Source organism: Oryzias melastigma, linkage group LG5 (assembly GCF_002922805.2).
Source record: "Oryzias melastigma strain HK-1 linkage group LG5, ASM292280v2, whole genome shotgun sequence".
Classification (NCBI taxonomy): domain Eukaryota; kingdom Metazoa; phylum Chordata; class Actinopteri; order Beloniformes; family Adrianichthyidae; genus Oryzias; species Oryzias melastigma.
The window spans coordinates 9,013,749-9,036,219 of NC_050516.1; the positions used below are offsets into that span (position 1 = coordinate 9,013,749).

Sequence of the window (22,471 nt, forward strand, 5' to 3'; positions counted from 1 at the left end):
ATCAAGATACAAAGGAAATTTTACAAAAGAATAGGATGCAAATAGCGGAGTATTTGGACTTTAAAAGATGTCTGTTGGAGCTAACAAGAGTCACTATAAATTATGTTAGGCACATTGTTTGTTTTTCTAGTAAAATACCCCAACCTATAAATGATAAATATTTTCAGCTGCAACTGCGGCCGTGATCGAGAACCATTTGGAGCATAAACAAGAACCGGAATCGTAATCCTAACCTTAACTATTCCTCCGGGTCCATACAGCCAAGAAAAAAACGTCAGAACTGACTGCAGTATTTACAAAATTACGAGTGAATACCGTTGTCACTTTTGATTTGGGCTAATGCTAACTAGCATGAAAGACACGTCTGATTATCGCTGTCTTTATCTTTATGACCTGTTAGCTGTGTTTTAGTTACTCCATAGCCGAGTGTTTCTAAACTTGTGTAAATGTAGTTTTCAGTGTCAGGTAGAATCAGTCTGAGACGTGATTCCTGTCTTATGTCTCAACAGAGGCGAGGTTACCGTTAGCACGCGCCGCTATCGCTCCATGAAGAAGGCAGGGTCAGCTCATCATCAGCTAAGAGTACGATCAGTGTTCTAAAAGTCACTTCAAAGTTCGTTTACACATAAAAGGTTCTGTTGAACAGGTTTTAAATGTTCTAACAGAGCTACGTTTCATCCCAAGAAGTCACATGATCATACAGTACATGACAGCGTTTTGTGAGCGTGGGGTGTTTGGTGTTTCAGAAAGGCAAACTTTGCCTTTTTGGATGTCATTGTGTATACACATAATCATAAACTATCATATAATGTAAGAAATAACGAAAATAAACCAATACCAGGGAAAGTACACAGAGATTTCCCAAGTCCACTCATATAGTTAGCCACAGTCAGAAGAGAGTAAGCGGTCTTATTCGAAACAGGAAATACGTCACACAGCTCCGTGCATAGAGTCCATTCACACTAGTTTTTCACAAAGACTTCTGGGAAATTTCTAGTGCACTCGATTTTAGAGTTAGTAGATTCGGACAGCAATAGAAAATGGAGAACGCGCTATACAGTGATTGGGGGGGAATTTGGACACAACTTAGCAGTTGATGTCACACTGCTCAAAGTGGACGCTGAATGAGAACGTGATACAAGCAACAGATTCTCACTCCCAGCTCGTCATATATGGATGTATGGCTCGGGGCCCCCTCCGCATCACTTTTTTACATTTCAGGTGTCCCAAGCTCATCGTTTTTTGAAGTGATGGCTGTTCCCAATAAATCAGGGTTCCTCAATCTCCAGGCTGTGAATCGATATTGGTCTGAGGACCACTTGGTTCTGGACCACAGAGAGGGAAAAAATGCATACGCTAATCAGGGGTCACCAAACGTTGGGACGTGGTACCTGGCCGGTCTGCATCGCGGTACCCTAACCCAGTACCTGTTCCCGGTCCGGTATCGCGTCCTGAGTGTTGGGGACCATACGTCCATATATGACGAGTTGGGAGTTTGAATGTGTACATACAAGAGGTGTTTGTGTGAAATATATTGTCATGTAAGAGATTGTCTCTGTTACAGTCAGGGGCTACATCGTATCCTGTGTATCGTGATACGTATCGCCAGACTCCTGCCATTACACAACCCCAAATTGTTATGGTTTGGTGTTTTCCTCTATTGGTTTTGGTGTTGTTGTTTTGTGCTTATGTTTCTCTGTCTGTTTGTGCTTCCACAGAGTGGCCTGGGGCAGGAGGCGTGGCCTTTTCTACCTGGTGGCCTTGCACACCTGCATTCCATCTTAATTTCTGAACCTTCAAAAGCCTCTCCCTGGTCCTCCAACCTGCCAGGTTATTTCCCTTCCATTCAGTGCCTTCCTGGTTCCAGTAATGCTGTCATCGGCCTAGCTCCCTGCCTCCACTGCCAGTCTGCTTCCTTTTGTTCTGTTTTGTCGTTGTAAGGCTAATAAACCTTCACTATCACCCGTCTCATCTGACTCTGCTCTGGGATCTGTCTTCTCACCCTGACACAAATAAGCATAATTTCTTTAGTTACACTTTAAAAGCTGTAGACACAATTCCACCGTCCACGTTTGTAGGTGGAGATGTACTACATCCTCTAAAGAGGGATTCACTTACTTTGATTTCTGCAAAATTTCAAAATCTTATTTAACTGACTTGATTTTAGCTTGATTTGAAATACTGCCGAACAAATATGCTAGTATTTTGAGGAAATGGCAGGATTTTTATTAATTTTTATCTGTTTAAAACAACAAACATGTTAAATTAAAATTATATTTAACAAGTAATTTTTCTCAATGAAATATTACTATTGTAAATATTATGATAAGTTTATTTGACAATTTTCAGTTTTTGCTGTGTATAAAATAAAGTTATCCAAATAAGGCATCAATTACACATTTACTATTACAATTTAACAAAACTAAATGTGAAACAGTTTCCAAGCATTTTAAATTACCTATAATTTAAGTTATGTATATTAGCCAATAGTCTAATGACCACTGAAGCTAATAGCTGAAAACGCTGAAACTGATAGCCAGCTAAAATATTAGCTAAATGCCAAACAAGCCTGAAAAAAAAACCTAGGCTAGCCAAAACAGCTAGCATGTAGCTGAAATATTAGCTAAACTCCAAAATAGCCTAAAAAATCTTAGTAAATGCCAAAAAAGGAAAAAAAAAAAAAGCACAATGGAATTTTTAAAACCATAACTTTCTAACATAAATATGAATAAAAAGACAGGAATATTATTCCAGAATAAATACATTTAAACTTTAAATAACATTTTACTCTCCATAAAAATGTATTTGTTCAAAATTATACAAGTTAGAAATAAATGCAATATAACATCGGTCCATCAATAACAATAAAATAAAATGATCTGGAGGGTAGGATATAATTACTTGGAGGGCCGGATCCGGCCCCCGGGCCTTAAAATTTGATACGTGCACAAAAGGGGAACTTACACACAAGACACAAGATGAGATTAACAAAAGTCACAAACATTACCCAGAAAGCTGTGCTCCAGATGATAAAAATAGCTAATTAGCAGCATTTTCACAGTTAATTCTGACAGGAGTTTGCTCTGCTACACAAAGAGATATTTCTAGGAAAAATGTCAAAGAAAACAACTATCTCACTAGTTTGTTAGGAATAAATTAAGCACAGAAAAACTTTTAAAGTCAGGTGACAAGATGGTGCAATAATGTGCAGAATATACTAAATATACATTATGTTCAGGGCTGTCCACAGTCAGCAAACATCAAAACGTGTTTCAGATTCAGCTCCACTATGTTTCTGCAGCAAAGACGTCTTTGCAGTAAGTGAGTCATTGAAACAGGCAGCTCCGGTTACCAACTGCACTCAGGAGAGCAGAGAGCGAGATCTGGCAATAACCACACCACCTGGACGGCTACGCTGAGCCCGCATCAGAATGTGTGTTCGCTGGGATAAGGAGAATGGGAATTTTTGATGAGGAATGACAAGGACATTTACATAAAATGAACGAGGGGCTGAGATTTAGAAAATTCCCCAGAGTTCACTCTACCGTCCAGCGTGTTAAATGCTGGTGAAAACCTAGAGAGCCTCGGTTAGAGTAAAACTGAGCTTTATTTTCATTTTAACAGACCTGCGGTCTGAACCATTCTCACTTCTTACACTTAAATGTTACGTTCTTCCACATAATTTAGTTTGATAAATCATTATTAGACAGCACGCTGCATAAAAAGTCCCCTCACTTTTGTTGTGTTTTAAATAAGTCATAAAAATAGTTTTAAAAATTAGGACACCCCATTCCATGTACACTAAGTGTACAAGCAAAAGTAGTTTTGTCTACAGAGCTCGGTGATGCTTTTTTTAATGAAGCAGATTCATCTCAGCTGTCAGGACTTCAGCAGGCGCGCACCAGCCGAGCAGCTTGTGGTAAAAACACTCACAATATTAAATAAATCTGTGCTGCTGCTGTTGTGCTCTTTATTTGCCTTTAAATTCATACACTATTAATGGGTCTAAATTGGCAAGAAAAACAAGCATTAGAGAAACGTAACCGCTCACCAATTGTGGGGAGAAAAAATAAATAAACAGAAAGAGCCCTGGTTGCCCTTGAAAGCAGCACTGTTAATACACTAACCCATATTTATGCAGAGGAATATATGCATTTCTGGGAAAACATCCAGCAGAGAATGGATGGAGCTTTGTTCCACTGAAACAGAAAACAAGATCCATTCCTAGAGTAAAATAACAATCAAAGGTTTTAGAACACTGTAAAGACAAACAAAATGTATTATTTATATTTAGAAAAAGTATCTGATCATGTTTTCTTTTTCCAAATAAACAAAAATAAAAGAAGGAAAAGTCCTGATCTGCATCAATTAAGTGAAGCCGATCTGATTAGAGGCAGAGGGTGAACCGCCGCTTTGTTGACCCTGTAACCTGAGGGGGCAGAGCTCGCGCCAAACAGGTAATGGGCCATTAATTGGCTAATAGCAAGATGGCCAACAGCTGGAGAGACGTTTATCAGGAAGTCCTGTGGGGAGACTCCTCTGATCTGTTTTCACTGTCCCTTCAGAGCTATTTCTCCCTCAGCATCCACTGTTTGTCCAAGCAGACAAGAAAAAAAACGAAACTTTTTCTTCTTTACGAAGGCTTGAGCGATCCAAATAAATCAACCCGGTTCTGGTGTTTCTGGCTTCACCACTGACTGTATCTAAGAGAATGGTTTGATTTCGGCTCCAACCAAATTAGGTCACAATTTTTTGGAAACGAATGCCACCATGTTGGAGCCAGACTTCATTAATAAGCCGAGATTGGTTTGAGTTTCTATGGCAACCACTCTCGCCAATCTGAGGTGAGCTTGTTGAAGGTCCACACCTGTACCATTTGAAATCTGTCAAATGTTTAGAATGTGGGGTCCAGCAGGCTCCACCCACTTTTATTGAGGCATCTGATTTGCCAGTTTATAACTTGCGATAAAGAAAAAATATGAGCAAAGTTGGAGATTAGCAAGAACATTAAAAAAGGGATTTTGACTTCTTGGAGCCAGCAGGTATTTCTTGTTTGAAAAGTGAGGGGGGAGGAGTCACTCAGTTCAGTTGTCATATACAGTCAATGGTTTAGACTAGTATTTTTAGAAACTGTCAGCTTTTAAAGTCAGAATGAACAGGGCTCGATACAGCGGAACTCGCTAGATTGGTGTGGAGGAACTTGCTAGCATGCTACAATGGAGCTTGCTAGCATGCTACTGTGGAGCTCGCTAGCATGGTACAGTGGAGCTCACTAACTTGCTACAATGGAGCTCACTAGCATGCTACAGTGGAGCTCACTAGCATGCTACAGTGGAGCTCACTAGCATGCTACAGTGGAGCTCGCTAGCATGGTACAGTGGAGCTCACTAACTTGCTACAATGGAGCTTGCTAGCATGCTACTGTGGAGCTCGCTAGCATGGTACAGTGGAGCTCACTAACTTGCTACAAAGGAGCTCACTAGCATGCTACAGTGGAGCTCACTAGCATGCTACAGTGGAGCTCGCTAGCATGGTACAGTGGAGCTCACTAACTTGCTACAATGGAGCTCACTAGCATGCTACAGTGGAGCTTGCTAGCTTGCTACAGAAGAGCTAGTTAGCATGCTACAGTGGAGCTAGCTAGCATGCTACAAAGGAGTTTGCCAGCTTGCTACAGAAGAGCTACTTAGCATGCTACAATATAGCTTACTAGAATGCTACAATGGAGCTCGCTAGCATTATACAGTGGAGCTCACTAGCATGCTGCAATGGAGCTCGCTAGCATGCTACAGTGCAGTACATCCCTAGTTATAGATCTGGTGCAGCTCCAGTGTTTATGTTCTTTGATTTACTGTAACTTTTTAGCTGTTAACACAATAGTTCCAGCAGATTTTGAAGGAGAAAAGTGGCATAAAAAGTTACAGTATGTTAAAGATTTTGTGTTTAACCCTCGTGCTCTCTGGTGGGGTCCAGATGACCCCACTTTTAATGTAAACAAGCCGAGGAGAGCGGAAGAGTTAGCGTCACCAGGATACTTCAGGTATTAAAGGGTTTACTTCTACTTATGTTAAACGATGCTTAAGTAAAACATGGACGTCATGTATTTTATGTTATGTTAAGTCTCAGTCAAGCATAAAAGAGAATTCATTTAATTCCAAATCTGAGTGAGTTTGATGCACTTTTACCCAAACGTGTTGGAAGAATCCGGTGTTGTTTCCTAATTAAAAAGATATTTCAGATTTTTAAACACAGCCTGGGCTCGGAAGAATTCTCAGACGACACGTGCATCCTGCTGAATTATTTAACTAAAGGTGGAAAGCACCTCCAGAAGAGCGGAGCTCATTAAGAAGACGAAAATCAATCAGTAACAGAGAAAACTAAAGGCTGCTGTCAGAGGAGGGAGATTTTCATGCCTTGCACTATTTGGATGCTTCAAACAGTAAAGTCTTGAGTGAAGTCATTTGAGTTCCATTTTAATAATTAATACGGAATGCATTTGAGTGGTGGGAACTCTTACAAGACTCCGGAGACCTTTTTTTGTAATTGCTGCAACCCTATAGCCAGCCTCATTGGCCATGATTTAGTGCGCATCTTTTCATAGACCTCAGTTATCAATTAACTGTAAGTGTACACCACTGGGAATATCCTCCGCCACGTCTGCCGCATTAACATCCATTAGACAAAAATCACCTGTCTTCGCCGGAGAACTTCCTCTGCCGAATGTTTTCCTTTGGGCTGCAGTCTGTCACGGTGAGGGAAGAAGAATGGAAGGATAATAATTTGCAGCTGCCTGAGGAACATTTTCAGGCGATGGGGAATCAGAAAAGCAGTAGTTTGGCGTTTGGTGAATGAGCTGTAAGTCTGAAGACGGATTCCTCTAATTATCATGAGTTTGACCATTAAAACTACAGGAAACCTGCGGTGATACGAGCCATTCGGGATCTTTCCTTTGATCAGCATCATTAGGTGTGAAACTGATCATCTAGAAGTTTTTTTGGTCACTTTATAAATACCTAACAACCTGTGTGGAAACGTGATGTTCATTAGATCCCAGTCCTGCTTTAGATCAATTAGAGGTAACGCTTTAACAAGCTCATGAGCGTCTTTCATTTTACATGAATCAGGCCTCATCATTAGAGGAAACAGTTTCCGTGTAAAAACCTCATGGTTGACTAACCGTCTCTTTCTGTTTTTAATGGAGCTCCATTTTTATGAGTTCCACTGTGAGACCAACTGAACCAAACGGCGTCCTTGGGTCATCTCAATTCAATACCTGAACATTTTTTAAATATTTTAGGATCCGTTAATCACTTTTAGACATATTAAAGTGAGTTTTAAAGTCAAATGCAAACGTATTTAGTGCTGACCACAGAATGGATTTGAAGGATTCAGAGATTAAACAGACAATAATTATTGCATAATTTAAAACTGGTAGTAAAAAAAGAAATGAACGAGCGAGTGAGGCTAAACCTATAGAAATTAGCCCATGCTAGCTAGCATATGATAGACATTTAGCCTATGGAAGCTTTTGTGACATATAATTTTAAAAAAAAATCAATACTGGAAATGATTTTACATTTTCACAACGTATCTGCATTGCCTGTTTCTGAAATCAAATGAATATTAGCCAAACTCCAAATTAGCATAAAAAAACTTAGTATATGCCAAATTAGTCAAGAAGCTACCCCAAAAAAGCCTAAAATTCCCCCAGTAAACTAAATGAGTCAAAAACATTAGCCAGTTGCTAAAACTCCAAATTTCCTTACAAAAACCTCAGTAGATAAAAAAAATGGCAAAAAAGTTAGCATGTTGCTAAAATATTAGCTAAGCTTGAAATTAACAATAAAAAACCTTAGTATATGCCAAATTAGCCAAAATGCTAGCAAATTGCTTCAATACTAGCTAAACTCCAAAATGGCCTAAGATTCCTCAGTAAACTAAATTAGTCAAAAATGTTAGCCTGTTGTTAAAATAGAAACTAAACTCTAAATTAGCCTAAAAAAACCTCAGTAGATAAAAAAATAGCCTAAAACGTTAGCATGTTGCTAAAATATTAGCAAAACACCAAATTATTTTAAAATCACTATAAAAGATGAGACCATAGCCAATGAATATATTTAAAGGTTTGCTGCTAATCTACTTAAAATTCTGTAATTGAAAGACTTTCTCATTCATTTCCTATGGAGCATATTTTGCTCAGTATTTCAAAAACTACATGGTTTATGGATACCAAAATTACACGCAGTAATGTCCTGAACAAGCCGAACATTTTGATACCAAGAAAGTTTGATTGAGTTTTTATGAGCTGAAAAATGTCAAATGTGAAAGGAGCAGGAGAATCACTATAGTCTGATTGCTTACTAAGCATTCACACAATGAATCTATATATAAGTGACTCTGGGTGATGAGGCGTACTGTTGTTGTTTGAAAAAAAATAAGGTTTTTATGTGCGCCTTATAGTGCACAAAATATGACAATTTTGTTTTTAGTAGCAACAATTAGTCATTAAATTGATTCCAAACCACCAGGAGAAGCGACAGAAATTGGGAAGCTTTTATAAGCTAAACAACCTTTTCATTGACTTAATGAAGCTACATTTTTGAAAGGCTGACTTTGAAAGGTATTTACAGTCTGAAGATAAATAAACTGCAGGATGCAGGGAAAATCCCAGAGATGGGATTCAGATCTAAAGGCTGATCTGCAGGATTTCAGACAGACAGGAGGAGTTTCATCATCAGCTGATCTTGGCTTTCACTTCCACATCAGGCCCGATGTGACAGTGAAGGGCTTCCTCGGGAAATCTTATTCAGCGCTGTGACAGAGTCGATCCATTTTGGTCCAGGGATTTCTCCTATAGGTAGCTGTGGGTTGTAGTGTGTCAAAACATCCTTTTCTAATGATGACTTCCTGCTTTGTCTGGCTGGTTTTAAAGCCCAGACTGGATGCCAAGGCTCTGCTGGTGCCAAGAAGTTGGCTCTCAGTGACAGTAACAGTTTCAGTCACTTCTTGGCAGGTTCGGCTCACTCTGAGGCTGTCTCTGAGCAGGAAGTTTGGTGTTAAATTAACAGAGTCTGTCATCTCAGCTGGGTCCAGAGCTGGAGTCATATCTCACACTGTACCGCGCCGCTCTGCCAAAGGCTGACGGCTTGTGTTACCTCTTGAAGCCCCGACAGACTTGCAAATGAGTCCAAAAACCTCCACTCTGAGGGTCCTGAACGAAGCGCCGCATCTGTGCGGAAAATTACTTTTTTTTCTGGGGTAATATTGTTGTGTTCCGGTTTGGATGCTTAGCAGGGCTGAGGCGCTGAGTTGAGTTTGTTTGGAGTACAAAAGCAGCGCACGCTGTCACCGCTCTCCTCCAAAATTACCCCCAGTTTCATCAGCTGGCAGCAGACGAGGCGTTCGCCGCTGTCACGCCATCCCCGTGCTCTCCTCAGCACTGTAAAGCTCGCTCCCATCTTGTCCTTGACAGAAGGGATTGTCACCCTCACAAAGTAATTATGGCAGAGCTGACATCTCCTCTTTCCATTGAATTATTGAGAAGGTGGAGAGGACACAAGATCCTATGTAAAGACACACAGCCCCGTGGCCTGGGGGTGAAAACCCAAAATGAGCACAGAAAGCACCTGCAAACGATCCTGTTGAAGACTGCTCATAAGGGTATGATGTTATTAGATCACAGGATGGAGGAATAGTAACAAAATCCAAAGAAACAGACAATTTGTCCCATGAAAACCATAAGAATCTGCTAATTTAAAAATAAAAAGCTTTTAAAAGTCAAACTAAATAAATGAAGCGATTTTACACATTTGCATGGCTCTCTAGCACTCCCTGGTGTAAGATTGTCCAATCCCAAACCTCATGACAGGCGTCACACCGATAACAAGCACTACACGTAGAACACAGGCCCTGAAACACAAGGACTGGACTTTCCCACCCATCCTTTATGCACCTGAAGGCAGCAGTTTGTTGTTTATGCAGGTCTCAAACAAGCCTCAGTTTACTTGCAAGTGAACCCTGGTGCGATTCACCTGAAAGGGGATCGAAGGAAGGTGTGAATAGACCATACGGAATATCCGGATATATATATAACATTACCTGTGATAATGCTAGTGTGAATGCTGTAGGCTGAATTTGACCGCTGAAAACGCTAGTGCTGATAACTAAAGATGCTGAAATTGATAGCTGAAATATTTTGGGACAAAATTGGATGATAACTAAGACGACCTTTTCTGGAATCGTCATCAGCCAATTTCCTGTTTAAGAAGTTTTATTCTGCAGGAACACAAAACTCCATTTATGCTAAAGCAGACTCTGCTCTGGGTTTTTTATTACTTATTTATATTCCATTAAATGAATAAAATCAGCTGCAATTCTACCAACATGCACTCATATCTTTCTTAAAGTCCCTCTTCGATGAAAATCATGTTTTTTTTTAGTTTTTAACATTTTTCTTATCGAAGAGAGCAAATGTTATAAGAAATCATTTTGTTTTTGCATTTCTGACTAGATCTCTGTCAATCAAACTGTTGCAGAAAAACTCTGAATCAATGAACCTTACTTACATCACAAGAGCGCTGGAAAAACTCTTCCGGTGATCGGGAAACCTCTTCTCCGTGAAAACTCCTCTCTGCGATCGTGAAACCTTTTCTCTATGGCTGGGTTGAAAAACTCGTTTAATCGATTACAATCGATTTAAGCTTTATAGATCAATAATCGATTCACTAAAGATATAAATCAATTTTGAACACAAAGCTGAAGTCCGCTAGCTTGATGCTAACGTTCAATAGAATTTCCCATAGGACGGCTAATGCTAACGCTCGGTTGACCAAAAAAAATAAACTGCAGTCTAAATGAAGACCTTTATTTACTTACAGGCCTTAATTTTCCAAATTCTTTTAAGGAAATCTTTTTTAAAGTAACTATTTGTGGTCTAAAACTTCGTTTTTTCCCTCATACTGTTGTCTTCTTCTTGAATTAAGTGTACTTCTATAGCGCGATCGCCACCTAGTGGCCAAACTGAAACGTCCTCCAGGAGAAGCAGCACTGTTTACAATGTTAATGATCTGAACATGTTTGTTAGAACTTCTCCTTTAGAGAATCGAAATGAAGGAAACACAAAATGAATGTTTGAATTCATTTTAGCAGAAAAGTGTTTGATTACGGAACTATTAGAAAATGAATGTAAACGTTCATTATGGGTGAACAGGAAGTAGTTTGGTGTCAGAAATTTTAAAGTATTAAATTTAAAAGTTTCTTGTCTGTTTGTTGAATACTTTAATGGGAACACTTTTTCTCTATAAAAAAGTTAAGAAAATTATCATTATATGAAATAGTCATTTTTTATTTTTATTTTTTCCGTTTATTTTACTTTGAAAAACAAATGAAACACAGATCCAGTTATGGCGTCAGTATTTCCCTAGCAACAGTAACGGGGTGGGGCCAATAGAAAAGTAACCAATCAGACGGATGATTTCGTTTTGGGTTTTTTTGTTTTTGTTTGTTTGTTTTTTTACACAAACCCATGCAGGAGCTTTGCGCGGACAGGACTACGGGAGCGCTCATAGAGGCAGAATTGTCCCTGTGGAACGTTCATTTGATACGTGGAGTTTGATATACACTCGTTGGAGACTTTATGGAAATGTAACGCCATAGTTTCCAGTTCCCTCCTCCTCAGGAGTGAATGTCAAAACAAAGAGCATTTCTTCTCTGAATCAACAGGTGCTTTTGTCATAATTCAAACCTTATGTAAACCTCCTCTGTGACTAGAGAGCACAAACACTCAAAGAAGAACATTCCATGTTGTTCAGCTGAACATCACAACAGGAAAAGATCATTTCTCTGCCAAACTGAAGGAGTTTCATCGACTTTTCTCCTGAAGAGTGAGAGCCACACATGTCACATCCAGGGATTCTTATATAATCCACATGAGGGATCTTACATAACCTCTTCTGTATCAGACCTTGATGTTTCTGAAGATCTGTGCTGGAGGGCCTGATGCGGCATGTTTACCTGAGAACTTTTCAGATTTCTCTTTTCACATGTGCTCGCACAAACACAACACGCTTCTGCTGTTCGCTCTGTGGAGGAAAAGGCTGCAGAGAGAGAACAAGGTGACATGTAGGAGTAGCGCGGCAGAGCTGGCCTCAGTTCAGTGCCTCCGTCTCCAGCCGTGGCGGAGCTGCGAGCGGCACTCACACTCGTTTTGCTCACAACGAGCCAAGAAACTGCACCTCAAACCTGGAGACAACAATGTTTTTGGCTGCTTAAACGCCGCTGGCAGAAGACGCTCTCTTCATGGAAACGGGATGTTTGAACACTGAACAAGGATTGCTGTGACTCCCGGCAGCTTATTGGAGATTTTTTTAAGGATGACAATTGCTTGCTTTATGTAATTAATAAAAAAAAGTTGAGATTTTCTGTAAAATGGTGTCCTTTTGAAGCAACATGAAACTTTTATTTTGAAAAATACCTGACAGTGACTTGTTGATTCACAGGTTAGAATTTGTTTGCTGTTAACTATCAGCAGGTTTTAGCTTAAATATTATCAAAACATTAGATAATTTTTTTCTAAAACACAGGACTAAAAGCTGCATGGTGGTGTAGTGGTTAGTGCTTTTGTCTCGCAGCAGGAAGGTCCTGGTTGGAATGGAACTGTTCAGAAACTTTAGCACAGAAAATCTTACTTTGTGTTGAGAAAAATACCCACTGAATATTAAGGATTTATGTAAAGACAAAATATGATCAATCTTTTTGCCCTGAAAGAAAATCGGAGTCGGGATTGAATGTTAAAATGGAATTATATGAGGAAAAAAAATCATGTGATGTTTCATTTATGGAATTTTTTCAAATCAGAAACGACTGTCAACAACTCTGTTTCCATAAATCTTCATCATTTATAAAAAAATAAAAAATAAAAATCTACTGATATTTTTAGACTTTTTTAAACCAAATTTCATGTAGTATCATTTTATTTTGAAAATAGATGGTCAGAAATAGGAGGCCTAAAAAATGCTTCAGCCCCGCTCAGACTGGTCTGTGAAAATATGATAATAATTTAAACCGCCCTGTGGTCTGAAAAAGTTGGGGATCACTGCTCTAAATTGTTGCTTGGTGTGTGTGAATGTGTGTCCCTGCTACACACTGACAGTCAGGGTGGGCTCCCATGACCCCCAAAGAGATTCAGAAGATGGATGGACAAGATCCGCTTATTTATGACTAATTTAAAAACCAACAGATATCGACTCTAAAGGGAAACAGATGAATTACATCATATAGCACGTGTGTCAAAGTCAAGGCCCGGGGGCCTGATCCGGCCCCCCAGATCATTTTATTTCATTGGTATTAATGGTCCGATAATGGTCCATATCTAACTTGTATAATTTTGACAAAATGTATTTTTAAGAAGAGTAAAATATTGAAAGTTATTTAAAGTTTAAGTTTACTTATTCTGGAATAATATTTCCTGCCTTTTTATTATTCATGAACATGTTGAAAAGTTACAAGTTTAAAATGTTAAAAATTTGCATTCTGCTAGCTTTTCGGACTATTTTGGCATGTACTAAGATTTGTTTGGCTATTTTGGAGTTTAGCTAATATTTCAGCTACATGCTAGCTGATTTGGCTGATTTAAGGCTTTTTTCACTTTTTTAGAGTATTTGAAAGTTTAGCATTTTTCTTCCAGCTACATGCTAGCTGTATTGACTAACCTAAGTTCTTAGGCTAATATGGCATTTAGGTAACACTTAAGTCGGCTATCAGCTTCAGCATTTTCAGCTTCAGCATTTTCAGCTATCAGCTTCGGTGTTTACAGCTATCATCTTCAGTGTTTTTAGCTACCAATTTCAGCATCTTCAGTGACCAAATTCAGCTTACAGCGTTCACACTAGCATTATTGCAGGTAATGTCATATATCTAGTTACAGTTTTAAAGTTTTAAAAAATTAGTTTTACTTCTAACCCTGTTCGGCCCGCACCCTAAGTTGTGTTTTGGATTTTGCTTGCTTGTGTGATTGATTTTGACACCTCTGTCATAGAGAAACCATAACAGAACATGAGAGCATGTTTCCATGAATCACGGATATATGCATTTATTTGAAGTCAGGGAACAAAAGCAAAATAACTTCCTTCTTCTGTTCAGTATCCCCCTGGGTGTGTGTGACGCCACAGACAGGAGAATGAAAAGCAGTGCTTAACGGTGTGTTCAGTCCAAAGCAGATCCTGGCTTCAGTCGCGGTTTCTGCATACATTTCTCTAGACCTTCTACAACTGCAGAGTCAGTAAAGGTGTAAACTGCCTCCGTAATGCCTTTGAGCAAAGCAGACAGAAGCGGTCTATTGTTCTCCGTCTTCTTTAGTCTCGCCACACACACCGAGGAAGCTCCACTGCCATGTTCTCTGTTATCTCATGACCTTGTACGGATAGTAAAGATATCCCCGTTTGACAAAGCTAATTGGACGACATGTCTGAGGATGTTTAGCAGCTTAGTGAATCACATCTGCTCATTGATTAGCACACATTCACACACTCACGCACACAACAGACACCGCATCACTTAATCCAGTCAACAAGTCATTGTTGCGAATCCTCAGCGGGCAGCAGAAGAGGCGAGGAGGAAACAGAGAGACTCTGAGATAATGAAAGAAAAAGAGAGGAAAGAAGTGATTAAGAGGCTTCTGGGAAGGTAAATTAGAGGGAGCGGGTTATTGTGAGGCGGAAGTGACGATCAGAATGCAGAGGACGCTCCTAAATGCACATAAGTTGCTACAAGACCGCCTGACTCTAGGTGATCCTGAGAGGAAGCCAAGCAGTTCACGGCTGTGTTATGATATTGTCTCTTAAGATTAATCAGGATGAACTATTTTAGCTTCACAGCAGGTGATTAATAAATACAAAATCCTTCAGCTGCTTCAAACATGAAGGGAACGCACCTTTAATGGAGCCTACGCCGAGCAGAAAGACGGCAGGCTCCACACAGGCAGAGCATCTCTGATCTTCCAGTGCAGTTGCTATGGAAACAATGTTTGTCCAGTAATACAAATAAAGCCTTATATTTTTTGTGACCTTGGTTGGCTGGCCAAACTTGTCAATTTTCACACTCCTGCCCACTCTGACTGCTGTCAGCACGAAAACACAAAGGGGTTTCTGTTCAATCACTTTCCTGAGCCAGAGCCGCGCTGTTTTGACAGGGGAGGCTTTCCAATGTGGCTCATGCAAACTGGAGCGCAGATTCAGGAAATTCGGAAGTCCTTCAACACATTTTGAACATGAGGTCTTTACATTTAGTCAGTAGATGACCGGATAACCTGAACACATAAACCAGAAAACATTTGGAAAACTGAATCTAAAAAAAGAACGTTTCAGGAAAATTGTCTTAATTTCTATTTTGTAGAAAAAATATCACCAGCTCAGTGGCCTTGTGGTAGAGTGTCCACCTGGAGACAGGAAGGTTGTGAGTTCAAATCCAGGTTGAGTCATACCAAAGTCTCTAAAAATGGGACCCAGTGCCCCCCTCCTTGACAGTCAGGGTTTGGATTGGGGGGTTAAACCACCAAATGGTTCCTGAGCGGCTGTGTCTGCAGCTCACCCCTCCCCCAGGGGATGGGTCAAATGGGGAGGACAAATTTCACACCTAGGTAGCTGTGTGACGGCTAACTGGACTTTGACTTAATCAAAGAAGTTTTTCAGCAGCTAAATATGAGTTGATTAAGGGGTATATTCAAGAGTTCACTTCCTCAGATAATCTGGAAAACATTTTCAGCCTAAATACATCCAAGTGGACCCCTGTCCAGGACCAGGGTCCACTCTCTGACCCATCTTTTGAGGTGGTCTTGGTTTGTTTCCAATCAGATTGAGCTCTGGTTCGCTTTGAGTTTCCTCAGTCTGAAAAGACTCCATACTCTGAGTGGAACAACTGAACCAAAATGGCCACCGTAGCCGAGCATTATGAATAGAATAGAATAGAATCTTTAATTCTATAGCACTTTTCACAGAAAGAATCACAAAGTGCCTTACAAAAGAGCATAAAATCAAGTCAATACACAGGGAAGTAATAAAAACCAATTCAAAAACAACTAAAAACACAGTAAAACATGGTAAGACATAGTAAAACAAGGGCTAAAATCAACTAAAAGCTCTCGGGAATAAAAACGTCTTTACACATCTAGATGAGTGACAACCAAATTTAAAACACTCAATGGGTCGATCTGATGCCACAGTAATAAGAGGGAGTTCCAAAGACGAGGAGCAACAGCTTGGAAGGAGACGTCTCCTCCAGTCTCTGAGCTGGTTTTTGGGATGCTTAGTAGATTTTAGTGGGAAGACCTCAAGGATCGGGCCGAGGAGTTGGAGGTTAAAAGGTCAGAGATGTATGCTGGGGCTTGACCATGCAAGGCTATAAAAACTAAAAGTAAAATTTTTAAATCAATTCGGAATTTAATGGATAACTAATGTAAAGCAGACAGTAGTGGATGTGTGTCTGTTTACTGGTTAAAAGCTTTGCTGCAGAGTTTTGGACGAGTTGAAGACGGTTTAGCGAACGATTGTTAAAACTGGTAAAAAGAGAGTTACAGTAATGTAAACGAGAAAAAAAATGAAAGCATGAATGATGGGGATGAAGCAACGAAGAGACTCAGCAGTCTTGTTTTTTCTTGAGATAGGAATTCTTGGTAAGTCTAATTTTTTATCTTAATTGGATGATTTTTTTTTTTCTTTGCTTATTCATGAAAATGATTTAAATGTTAGAATTTTCTACTTCTAAGTCCAGCTGGAAGCTTTTTGCTTTCAGGTTTGCTTCAGATTGTCAGAGATCAGCTTTGAAGTCCGACCCGTCCAATCTGACAGAACTGGACCTGAGCTGGAATAACCTGCAGGATTCAGGATTTCTTCCTCTGCTTGGTTTTCTGGAGAGTCCAAACTGTAGGAGACCAGAGAACAAGCTGAACTCCTGCAGGAGCCTGTGTTCTCGTTCAGACTGGGGTTTGAGGTCAAAAGAATTGCGCAAAGTGCAAAAGAAATGCTGAGAGGCTGATAGTACATCTGAGTCACAATCAAAGTCTACCGAAACTCAGGAAAACAAGAAGTTCAAAAGGTGAAATCATTATTTGTCATTGAAACTGTTGCTAAAAAAATCAGTCGTGTCGGTAAAATGCGGAGGAGTCTTAAACATGCAGAAGTAACTGGAACTTCTCACTCGGGTGACAAGTTAGAGAGAATCCCATCAGGACGGGTGTGTGTGGGTGTGAGTGTGTGAGTGTGGGGGGGTGCTTGGAAAAAAATATCCAACTAACCCTAATCTAAAAGTGTGCTGAATTGTAAAAATGAAACTTTTATTAAAACTGAAAAAAACATAATTGTTAGAGTCACAAGTTAAAATAATGTTTTGGTTTTTTTTAAGCGATATGGGGAGTGGGGGGGGGGTTCACTTCAGGTTCTGGCTGAGGTCTACAGACAGACATTTTTCTCTTTATTCAGATTTTCATTCATTTTCTTTAACGCAAAACAAAACAAAAACTAAACATAACGAACAAACAAAAAAACCCAAACTAAAAAAACAAAACTAAAAAAACATTCAATGGAGGAAGTCATATTTACCAGTCGGTGTGAAGCTCAGTAATTATCCTTTCATGATACCAAAAAGGTCCATGAAAGGTTGCCAGGTTCTATAAAACTCTCCTTGTTTTCCCTCAAGTGTGAATCTGATTTTTTCCAGTTGTAGATGTTTCACATCAGTACTGAAGGGTGGGGGGCTTTTTCTGTTTCCAGTTCAACTAAATTAATCGTCGTTCCAAATGCGATACAAACCCTTTAACTGTGTTTTGTGTGTGTACATTTATTTTGACATTATTGTACATGTGAAAACACTCTTGTGAGTACGTAGTTTTGCACAAAATGTATTGAATGAGCTACAAATCAAGAATTTCAAGAAGAAAAGAATCATTGGGGTCACACCGCCAGCTACCTGGCAAACGGGGGCAACACAGGTCAGCAAGGACCCCCCCCCTCGCCCATCTGATGGACTATTCTTACCGTCAGACAGGAGAAAGCACAGCAGAGTGAGGCTGCAGGTGAGCTTCTACAGAGACACATCCACCCATGTCTACCTCTGTTTTCATTCTTCTTTGCACATCCTTTTTGCACAACATTTCTGCACAATTATATTTATTATTTCTATGTAAATTGCATCTGACCTACTGACCAGTTTTTGACCTGCTGCAGCAACGTGATTTCATTTGCATCTCTGATGTTCTGAACGAATGACAACTAAAGAATCTGAAAGATGTGTGTGTGGGGGGTCATCAGTCAGTGGTGAGGTGTCAAAACAAACACAACTTTTCTTCTTCTTGTGTAATGTTTGAGTCAGCTGAGCTCCATCCTCCCTCAGACATCACAACCAGCCCGGCCCCTCCCTGGTTTCTTCAAAGTTTACTTAGCCCCCGACCCCCCGCCGCTCCCGTTCATTTGTTCTCCTTTTCTTAATAAAAGGAAAGCTGGTTCAGAGCGAAAGGAAAATAATTTGACTCTGCGTGTGTCCTTTCAGATCAGGAAAATGCTCACATGTCTTCAGTTTTGGAAAAAGGACAAACGTGGAAAAAAACTTGTTTTTTTATGATTTCTTTCCAGAAAGATGCAGTGACTTCCAACTCCTCAGCTGCTTGGATGTAACCCTTCACCTTTGATCTGTACGACTTTTTTCGCAGAAAACACTTAGACACAAAATATTTACATACCATAACTTTTAAACCGTGTTCTTAGGAATCTGGTGGAATTATCATGGAATTATCATGGAATTATCATGGAATTATCACGGCTCATGTCGCTTTTCTCTTTTAGAAATCTACTGGAATTATTGAGAAATTATTGTGGAACTATAGTGGAATTATCGCAGAATTATTGCGCATCTTTTCTCTTTCAGAATCTGCTGAAATTATCGCAGAATCACCGTGGAATTATTGCGATAGTATCGTGACTCTCACTGTTTTCCTCTTTCAGAATCTGCTGAAATTATTGCGGAATCATCGTGGAATTATCGCGAAAGTATCGTGACTCTCACTGCTTTTCTCTTCCAGAATCTTCTGGAATTATCACGGAATTATCGTGGAACTATTGTGAATCATTGCAGAGGTATCGCAGAAGTATTGCGGCTCGCGCCGCCTTTCTCTTTCAGAATCTGCAGGAATTATCGTGGAATTATTGTGGAACTATTGCGAAATTATCAGTTTGCTTGTGATGATGGTTGAAACGTTAGAGTAAATCAAAGAAGATAAACTCTGGAGCTTCGGTGTTAAAGGGTTAATCTCTGTTGAAGCTGATAAAATGTCGGACCGCTTTTTTTTCGGTCGGGTTAAAGGCAGCCTGTGAGGCTCAAAACAAACTCTGAGCATCACACCCGCACAAAGCGCCTCCAAAACAAAAGATCAGAATGAAATCTGTCATTTTCCTGGGGGCGGAGGAGGCCTCTCTTTCAGCCGAAAGCTCCAAAAACAAGTTTGCTGAGAGCGCTGACAGCTCCTGGTGTCCCGGCTTTATTCCGGCTGGACATGAAGTTGGGTGACAGCTCAGCAAACACACACAGCATCTCTTTGTCTCTTCCTCCTTTCCTAGAACACGCATGTATTATTCATGCAGGAGGAGCTGGATGTGGGGCCTTGTCAAGTGCTGAACCCACCGTGGTGACAGGAAGAAGAGATCATCAAGAGGAGGGAAGGGGAGGAAGAACATGCACACCTCAGATTTCACCTCGGAGATCAGGTTCAACTTTAGAAATTTTACTTTTCTTTACTTTCCAGCTGAATCAACAGCCCCTCTCGTCGTTGAGCTAAAAGAAACTTCAAGTGTCGCTTCACCAAATCTGAGCAGAATATCTGAAAAGGCCGTCTGCTTCCTCTCTGACGGCTGTTTTATCTGCTCTTAAGCCGTCACTCCAGAGTTGTGGTTGAAAGAGTCGTAACACTCGGAGACGGCGGGAGCAGAAAAAAGGAAAAACTTCCAGACGGTGAACTGAATGACAAGTAAAGGTAAAGTGTTAGTGGGAAAAATTAATGAGGGTTCATAATGACTAAAGTGAATGAAGCCCCGAGGAAGCGCCGGGCTCCTGGTGGAGCTCAGCGGGACGCCTTAACGACATTAAATTCTGCATCGATGAAAGTCAATTATTTTGCTTCTTGCTGCTGAGATTCAACCCATTTTCAATCTGATCAAATGAGAGCAGATGTAAGCAGTGTTTAGTGATGAAGGTCAATCATCATCACCAGCCTCCGCCGTTCCTTTGGCTCAGCAGTTTGCGTTTGGTAAGTTCCCGAGGGCAGCTGTCGACAGTCTAAAGGCTATCAGACTTTTTAGTTTGTTGCAGCTTTAACACCAAAAACCAACGACTATCTGATGGAAACATTTGGCGACTGCAGATGTTTCCCTTCAGGAGTTCATGGAAAAATGAAAAGATTGAAACATTCAGCAAACGTCAGCATTGTTTGGTGATGTTAAAACTCGTTTTTCACCAAACACTTAGAAATATCTCAAACTGTGTAGCTTTTCTTTTTGAAGTTTTCAAACATAAATCCTGGGGACTTCTTCCGTGGAAACTGAAAAACTTTGTTTTTTTTGTGTGTTCACAGGACGTGGCATTGACTCTCTGTTGAGCTTTGTGAATGCTAAACTGTTGATAATCATGATCCAAAAGTACAGAAATGAAAAAATAACATTTAAAAAAACAGTAAAACACAAATCTCTGTAAATACTAGTGCTGCAACGAGCAATTTTTTTTATTAGTTGACTAATCACCGATTATTTTTTTCAGATTAGACGACTGATTGGGTCATGTGTAAACTGGAGGTAAAGCACACATCTTAACCATCATTAGCTTAAAACTAACTAAATACTAGATATATAAAATTATCTGCAATAATGCTAGTGTGAACACTGTAAGCTGAATTTGGCTAATGAAGATGCTGAAATTGATAGCTAAAAACACTGAAGATGATAGCTGAAAATACTGAAGTGGACAACTAAAAATACTAAAGTTGATAGCTGAAATCACTAAAGATAATAGTTGAAAACGCTGAAGCTGATAGCTGAAAATACTGAAGTTGATAGCTGAAATCACTTAGCTAATAGCTGAAAATGCTTAAGCTGATTGCTGAAAACACTGAAGCTGATAGCCAGCTAAAATATTAGTCAAATGACAAATCAGCCCAAAAAACTGAAAAAAGTCAAAATTAGCCAAAACAGTCAGCATGCAGCTGAAATATTAGATAAACCCCATGATAGCTTAAAAAACTAAAACAACTCTAAGTTGGCCAAAATAGCTCCCATGCAGCTGAAACATTAATTAGACTCCAAAATTGCTTGAAAAACTGAAAAAATCCTAAATCTGCCAAAATAGCTAGCTGTTTTTTCAGCTACATGCTAGTTTTTTTGGCTAACATAATTTCCTTCTATTTTTTGGCTAATTTGACATTTAGCTAATATTATAGCTGGCTGTGAGCTTCAGCGTTTTCAGCTATCAGCTTCAGCATCTTCAGCTATCAGCACTATCATCTTCAGCGGCCAAATTCAGAAAACAGCATTAACACTAGCATTATTGCAGGTAATGCTGTATATCTAGTTCATAACTATGTTAATAACTTACGGTTCAATAAATGTTTATCGTGTTTGTCCCTCGATCTAAGGTGTGTCTTTGATTTTGGCCTCTTTTGCGATTGAGTTTGACACCCCTGAATTAGGGGATCTGTAGCATGTAACTAGTGCAAAAGAAAAAAATCTACAATTTCACAAAAAAAAATAAAAAAATCTGCACCTCAAACATATATCCAAAAATAGAAATTGTAGTAAAAAAAAATCTCAGTAGCAAAAAAAAAAAAATAAAAAAAATAAAAAAAAAAGCAACACTATACCATTATTAAATTAAAGTCTCAATTGTTAGATGTTACACACCTAAAACTACACTTGCCCCTCCCCTGGGGTAAGCAGATAGACACTAACTCTGTACTTTACTGAACGTATTCTAAAAAAATGGTGACAAAAACATAGAAAGTCTCGATATCATCGAGCTAGTATTGACACTTGACTCTGGCATTGATGTTATCGATACTCAGATCCATGTTCCCACCCCTACCCCTAACCTCACATGCTCCATCCACTCTCACTAAAGCATCACTTCTTCTGGACATGTTCGCTGACAGATCCTTAAAGCTGACAGGGTTGTTTTCTTCCTCAGGAGCAAGAAGTCACACTGAGACGTTACGCAACCAAATGAAGAGGAACGGCTTATTAACAGGCGGCTGTCACTTCGGATCATCGGGAACCCTCTGATGAACGACGACGGAACAACAACCAGCAGCGCTGTGAGAACAAGCAGCGCCCCGGGGGGCGGCTGACCCCGGACCATGTGGCCCACCCTGACCGCCCCTCACACACTGTGGAGGCATATCAGCACAATCACATTATTCCAGATTAATGCGCAACTAAATATGTGT

General features: G+C 39.8%; 1 protein-coding gene across 1 annotated transcript in view; it reads right to left on the reverse strand.

Moving 5' to 3' along the window:
* Positions 1-10,775, reverse strand: part of LOC112144749 (plexin-A1) — a 267,901-nt gene extending 257,126 nt beyond the window's left edge. Inside the window, exon 1 of the mRNA XM_024269482.2 lies at positions 10,566-10,775. The gene's annotated coding sequence lies outside the window, so the exon portion shown is untranslated. The remainder of the gene's footprint in view (positions 1-10,565) is intronic.
* Positions 10,776-22,471: the final 11,696 nt, after the last annotated feature.